This window comes from Mastomys coucha, unplaced genomic scaffold (genome assembly GCF_008632895.1).
Source record: "Mastomys coucha isolate ucsf_1 unplaced genomic scaffold, UCSF_Mcou_1 pScaffold3, whole genome shotgun sequence".
NCBI lineage: Eukaryota > Metazoa > Chordata > Mammalia > Rodentia > Muridae > Mastomys > Mastomys coucha.
The window spans coordinates 70563073-70570703 of NW_022196909.1; the positions used below are offsets into that span (position 1 = coordinate 70563073).

Below are 7631 nucleotides of genomic sequence, written 5' to 3' on the forward strand. Positions count from 1 at the left end.
CAACAAAATTATAGAAGAAAACTTCCCTAAGCTAAAGAAAGTGATGTCTGTGAACATACAAGAAGCCTACAGAACTCCAAATAGACTGGACCAGAAAAGAAATTCATCCCATCATATAATAATAAAAACATCAAATGCACTAAACAAAGAAAGAATTTTAAAAGTAGTAGGGAAAAAAGGTCAAGTAACATATAAAGGCAGGCCTATCAGAATTACAGCAGACTTCTCACCTGAGACTATGAAAGCTAGAAGACCCTGGGCAGATGTCATACAGACCCTACAAGAACATAAATGCCAGCCCAAGCTACTATACCCAGCAAAACTCTCAATTACCTTAGATGGAGAAAACAAGATATTCCATGACAAAACAAAATTTACACAATATCTTTCCACAAATTCAGCCCTACAAAGGATAACAGGTGGAAAACATCAACACTAGGAGCAAAACTACCCCCTAGAAGAAGCAAGAAAGTAATCTTTCAACAAATACACACAAACCTAATTCCATCTCTTACAACAAAAACAACAAGAAGTGACAATTACTTTTCCTTAATATCTTAATATGAAAATATTACCAACATATCCTAATCAACTGAAATCCAAAAACATGAAGAATTACAAATTTGTTGATTGTCATCCAATGGTCTCTCTAATTTGGTAATTGGAGAAATAGGTCCAATACTGTACAATCTATATACACTTTCCGCTTGTTCATTTGTGACAACATAAGGCTGTGTACAACATAAGGATCTTGAAATCTTGTTTCTCCTATCTTAGGCTCTCTATTAGTAGTATTGCTTATTTCCTGTTTTTACACTATACTATGATTTTCAGAACAGCTTATATATTTCAAAAGTATTTATATACCCAAAAGAAGCATATATGATTAACTAGGGAGGTCACTTGTAAGAGAACAACCAAGAGTGAGACTGAATGCTTTGCTTGAGGTTTCTAACTCTTGTATCAAGTTTGAAGAGGACTTTACAAGTTACTCTTTCTCTGAGATGAATGCTTTTCCAAATTATCACAGCTAAGGAACCAGATTCTTACCCTCACCTAATGTCTGTGCCATCCTCCAAGCAGAAACATTGTTCATTAAAACAGTTGGTGAATGACTTTATGGATAGACCATCTTAATACACATACCATTTCTTAAATGAATGTAACCTGTTCTCAGTGGGCTGAGAATAAAGTCACTTATTCAAGTCAAATAGCTTTGACCATAGCAGGAAGTCTGTATCCAAAAATCGTGCCTACAATTCATTCCTTGGCACAGCAGAACTGTCAACTCTTAGCTTAGCTACGATGGAGGTAAAATCCTTTGGTGATGTGAGGGTCATTGAAGTACAGCCTTATTACAATGAAATCCAATGTCTAAAAATTGTTCTTATTTTGGGCTTGTACCATAGTAAGAGCCAAGATTTTAAACTCTACTAAATACAAAACAAACAAAAAAATATATATATTTATATATTTATGTTCATTTAAGAAAATACTAGTAGTGATGTATTATTTTGAAATATACAGTTAATATGTTTGGAGTTATTTAAAATTATATTGAGAAAAATATATTTTCACTATTACTATAGACAAACATCTACATAAGACTGTTAAATTGATTGTTGTTTTATATCAAACAACTTTTATAATACTTATTTTTATTGTTGTAATTTTTTATAAATTTTAAGGAATATGACAAAAAAGATATTGTAGGTATTAAAGGGGGGTCTCTGGGAGGAAGTTGAGGTACAAAAGGGAAACAAGAATGTGATTTAATTCTATCTACTTAAAATATGTTTTTAAATGTCAAACAAATTGAAATCATATAACTTTTCTCATCATAATGCAATAAAAGTTAAAAAAACTAAAAAAAAAAGAAGTCAATCTATTAAGGTTGTAGAATTCATAAGCTGGAATACTGGACTAAGCTAAAGCCCAATTTAAGTCTTTAAGTCTTTCTTTAATCAGTTTATTCATTTACATTAATCATTTTATTTGTTTACATTTCAAATGATATCCCACTTCCCGGTTGCTCCTCCACAACCCTCCCAATTCCATGTCCCCACACCCCTCCCCTTTGCCTCTGAGGGTGCTCCCTAAACCACTCACCCACTCATTCCTCTCCGTTCTAGCATGCCCCTATGCTGGGGCATCAAACCTCCACAGGACCAAGGCTTCCCCTTCCACTGACACCAGAGAAGGCTATCCTCTGCTCCACATGTATCTGGAGCCATGGGTCCCCCCAGGTACCCTTTGGCTGGTGGTTTAGTCTCTGGGAGCTCTGGGTGGTCCAGTCAGTTGATACTGTTCTTCCTATGGGGTTGCAATCCCCTTCAGCATCTTCAAGCCTTCATGTAGCTCTTCCATTGGGGTCCTCAAGCTCAGTCCGGTGGTTGTGAGTTGTCTGCATCTGTGTTGGTCAGGTGCTTGTAGAAACACTCAGGGAACAGCCATACCAGGGTCCTGTCAGCAAGTCCTTCCTGGCAGCAGCAATAGTGTGGGGAGTTGGTGTCTACATATGGGATAGATCCCAAGGTGAAGAGGTCTATGGATAGCCTGTCCTTCATTCTCTGTCTCATTTTTTGTCACTGTCTTTCCTTTGGACATTTCTGGGATAAAAATTTTGAGATACTTGGGTTGCCCCATCCCTCAACTGGGGACCATGCCTATCTTCTGGAGGGGGACTCTATGGGTTCTATCTTCCCTTTGTTGTGTATTTTGGCTAAAGTCATCCCTGTTGTGTCCTGGGAGCCTCTTGATTCCCTGGTCTCTGGGGATTTCTAGTGGGTAACCCCAGGTCTTCATCATCCATTGCTACATAATTTTATGACCCTCTGTACTTCTCTCCTGTCCCATCCAATACCTGATCCTGCCCCCACTTTTTTCCCTCCCCCTCCTCCCTCCTTCCCAGGTCCCTCTATCTCTCTGCCCTCGGTGATAATTTTGTTCTCCCTTCTATGTAGCATTGAAGCATCCACTCTTTGGTCTTCTTTCTTCTTAAGCTCCATATGGATTCTGGGTTATATCTTGGGTATTCTGAGCTTTTGTGCTAATATCCACTTATCAGTGAGTACATACCATGGGTCTTTTGCATCTGGGTTACCTCAGTCAGGATGGTATTTTCTAGTTTCATCCATTTGCCTGAGAATTTCATGAAGTCATTGTTTTTAATAGCTGAGTAGTACTCCATTATGTAAATGTTCCACATTTTCTGTATTCATAAGGCTACTACTATAAACATAGTGGAGGATGCATCCTTGTTATGTCATCTTTTGGGTACATGCCCAATAGTAGTATACTGGGTCTTTTCTGAAATATCATCAGATTAATTTCCAAAGTGGTTTTACCACCTTACAGTTGCACCAGCAATGGAGGAGTCTTCCTCTTTCTCCACATCCTGGCCAGCATCTGTTGTCACCTGTGTTTTTGAACTTAACCATGCTGATTGGTAAGGGGTGGAATCTCAGGGTTATTTTGATTTGCTTTTCCATGCTGACTAAGGATGCTGAAAATTTCTTTAGGTGCTTCTCAGCCACAGGTCTGAGATACATACACATAGTAAGAAAATGTAGCCACAGGTCTGAGATACATACACATAGTAAGATAATGTAGCTACAGGTTTGATATACATATACATAGTAAGATAATGTAGCCACAGGTTTGAGATACATACACATAGTAAGATAATGTAGCCAGGCTGATGACACTCGTATTCCCAGGAAAATAGGTATAGTGTTAAGTATGAAGGGCTATAACATTAAGGAAAATGTATTTCATCTATTCCTTTTATACACTATGTTTTAAAGGAAAAAAAAATTTTGGCTTGCCAACTGCTTTAACACATACAATGCACATAGCAGCTGCTCAGTAAATATTCATTTAATAAGTGACTAGACCTTTCAGTTTCTATCTGTGCCCTGGAGCTGACCCTGTGCCAGAGCTCTCTATACCCGAATTCCCCTGGGAGAGAGCTGGTCTCTCAGGAGTGCTAACACACCTGTGAACACAGGTAAGAAGACTACCAATTCTGCTCTGAGGGACACACCAGCTCTCAGGGCAGAGGAACCGAGGATCAGCCTGGGAGAGGATCCATCCGGTTTCCATCTGGACCCTGGAACTGACCCTGTGCCACAGTTCTCTGTACCCAGATTCCATGAGAGGAGAGGATATCTCCCAAGAGTGCGGACACTCCTGAGAGCACAGGTGAGACCACCACTTCCGCTCAAATTACTGGCCCAAGAGGGACAAACCCAAAGCCATCACAACACTAGACAAGGAAAGGGCTGGAAAAGGATCCTTCTGGTTTCCTGCTGTGCCCCAGAGCTGACACTGTGCCACAGCTCTCCATACCCAAATTCCTCCCAGAGAGAACTGGTGTCCCTTTACTGCTGATACATAGGCTTACAAGAAGGATGAGCCATAGTAAGAGAAAGCAAGACCAGGTAGCAGGAAAGACAACAAGATGGCAAGAGGCAAGGGCAAGAACATAAGCTACAGAAACCAAGGCTACTTGGCATCATTAGAATCCAGTTCTCCCACCAGAGCAAGGCCTGGATACCCCAATACATCAGAAAAAGCAAGACTCTGCTTTTAAAATCAAATATCATGAAGATGATAGCGAACTTTAAGAAGAACACAGATAACTCCCTTGAAGAAATACAGGAGAACACAGGGAAAAGCCCTTGAAGAGGAAACACAAAGATCCCTTTAAGAATTACAGGAAAACACACAAAGATCCCTTAAAGAACTACAGGAAAACACACACAGGTGAAGGAATTGAGCAAAACTATCTAGGATCTAAAAATGAAAGTAGAATCAATAAAGAAATCAAAAAGGGAGACAACACTGGAGATAGAAGACCTAGAAAAGAGATCAGGAGTCATAGATGCAAGCATCAACAACAGAATACAAGAGATAGAAGAGAGAATCTAAGGGGCAAAAGATACCACAGAAAACATTGACACAACAGTCAAAGAAAATACAAAATGCAAAAAGCTCCTAACCCAAAACGTCCAGGACACAGTGAGAAGACCAAGAGAGCCAACATTACCAACTTAAAGGGCCAATAAATATCTTCAACAAAATTATTCATGAAAACTTCTCGAACCTAAAGAAAAAGATGCCCTGAGATTCCACCTTACATAAGTCAGAATGGCTAACTAAGGTGACAGCAGATCCTGGTGAAGATGAGAAAAAAGAGGAGCACTTATCCATTGTGGTGGGATTGTAAAGCTGGTACAAACACTCCGGAAGTCAGTCTGGTGGTTCCTCAGAAAATTGAACACAGTAATACGTGAAGACACAGCTATACCACTCCTAGGTATATACCCAGAAGATTCCCCAACATGAAATAAGGACACATGCTCCACTATGTTCATAGCAGCCTTATTTATAATAGTCAGAAGCTGGAAAGAACCCAGATGTCTCTCAACAGAGAAATGGATACAGAAAATGTGGTACATTTACACAATGGAGTACTACTTGGCTATTAAAAACAATGACTTCATGAAATTCTCAGGCAAATGGATGGATCTAGTAAATATCCTGAGTGAGTTAGCTCAGTCACAAAAGACCACACATGGTATGCACTCACTGATAAGTGGATATTAGTCCAGAAGCTCAGAATACCTATGATACAACTCACGGACCACATGAAGCTCAAGAGGAAGGAAGACCAAAGAGTGGATGCTTCAGTCCTACTGAGAAGGGAGACAACATAATCAAGGGAAGTAGAAGGTGGGAGGGACTTGGGAGGAAGAGGGGAGGGGAAGGGAAAAAAGAGGGGAAGAATCGGGTATGGGAGGAGATGGAGATGTACAGAGGATCAGGAAATTGAACAGAAGTGTGTAGCAATGGTGGATAGGGAACTGGGGGTAGCAACCAGCAAGTCCCAGATTCCAGGAAAGCAAGAGGCTCCCAGGACCCCATGGGAATCACATTAGCTGAAATACTCCACAAAGAGGAGGGAGAACCTGTGGAGACCATATCCAGAGGTTAGGCAAGGTTCCCGGTTGAAGCATGGGACCACCCCCACCCACCTCCAAAATTTTAACCTAGAATTATTCCTGTCTAAAGGAAATACAAGGACAAAGGGTGGAGCAGGGACTGAAGGAAAGGCCAATCAGAGACTGCCCCACTTGGGGATCCATCCCACATGCAGACACCAAACATAGACACTATTGCTTATCCCAAATAGTGCTTGCTCATGGGAGCCTGATACAGCTGTCCTGAGAGACTATGTCAGAGCCTGACCAATACAGATGAGGAGGCTTGTAGCCAACCAGATGACTGAGCACAGAGACCCCAATGGAAGAGTTATGTGAAATATTGAAGGAACTGAAGAGGCCTAATCTGGCATCAGTGGAAGGGGAGGCCCTTGGTCCTATGAAGGTTTGATGCCCCAGTGTAGAGGAATGCTAGGGTAGTGAGGCAGGAGCAGCTGGGTGGGGAAGCACCTTTACAGTAAGGGGAGATGTGATAGGGGTGTGCAGAGGGGAAACCTGGAAAGGGGATAACATTTGAGATGTAAATAAACAAACTATCCAATTAGAAAATAGTAAGTAGGTGATAATACGCAAAACTCTGCACCCTTCCTTTGCCTTGGAGGTTGAAAGAAGTGGGGTCCTGATGAGGACCAGCTAGCTATTCATTTGTGCGGCTACACAGTGCACCTCTCTGTTTTCCTCGGTTTCCCAGACCACTGCCCCCACTTCCTAATCCCCTCCTCATTAAAAATGTCTCCGTCAGAATGGAAATGAGGAGAAAAGAGATTCTGAGTAAAGGAAAGCAGCCAGTCCCACAACACCCAGAGGAAGCTCCACTCCCAGGTGCTCTGACACACCTAGGATCAAGGAACCAACATCTGTCCCAACACTGGGAGTAACTGGGACCATCGGGACCAGGCACACGGGAACTCCGCCAGCCCAGTGACTCCGGTTCCTTCTGGTCTGTCTGGGCTGGGGTCCAGAGCAGACCTTGGGCACAAGATCCGCAGCCAGTCCCACAACACACAGAGAAAGCCACACTCCCAGGATCCCAGAATCACAAAGACAGCTCGACTCTGAGGAGTTCTGACACAACTAGGATCACAGGAAGGACAGGCTCCAATCAGATTTAGCAAGAGCAGGTAGAACTAGAGTTAACCAGATGGCCAGGGGCAAGCATAAAAAAATAAACAACACAAACCAAGGTCACCTGCCATCATCAAAACCCAATTCTTCTACCACACCAAGCCCTGGCCACACCATCACACCAGAAACACAAGATTCAGATATAAAATCACTTATCATGATGATGATACAGGACCTTAAGAAAGACATAAATAGCACCCTCAAAGAAATACAGGAGAACACAGGTAAAGAGCTAGAAGCTCTTAAAGAGGAAACACAAAAATCCCTTAAAGAACTACAGGAAAACACAATCAAACAGGTGAAGGAAATGAGCAAAACCATCCAGAATCTAAAAATGGAAATAGAAACAATAAAGAAATCAGAAAGAAAGACAACACTGGAGATAGAAAACCTAAGAAAGAGATCAGGAGCCATAGATGGAAGCATCACCAATAGAATACAAGAGATAGAAAAGAGAATCTCAGGGGCAGAAGACACCATAGAAAACATTGACACAACAGT

At 41.5% G+C, this 7631-nt stretch overlaps 1 protein-coding gene across 1 annotated transcript in view; it reads right to left on the reverse strand.

Annotated features, from left to right (window-relative positions):
* The window catches only part of LOC116074491 (protection of telomeres protein 1-like), a 60575-nt gene that overhangs the window by 2393 nt on the left and 50551 nt on the right, over positions 1 to 7631 (reverse strand). The gene's annotated exons all lie outside the window — the stretch shown is intronic.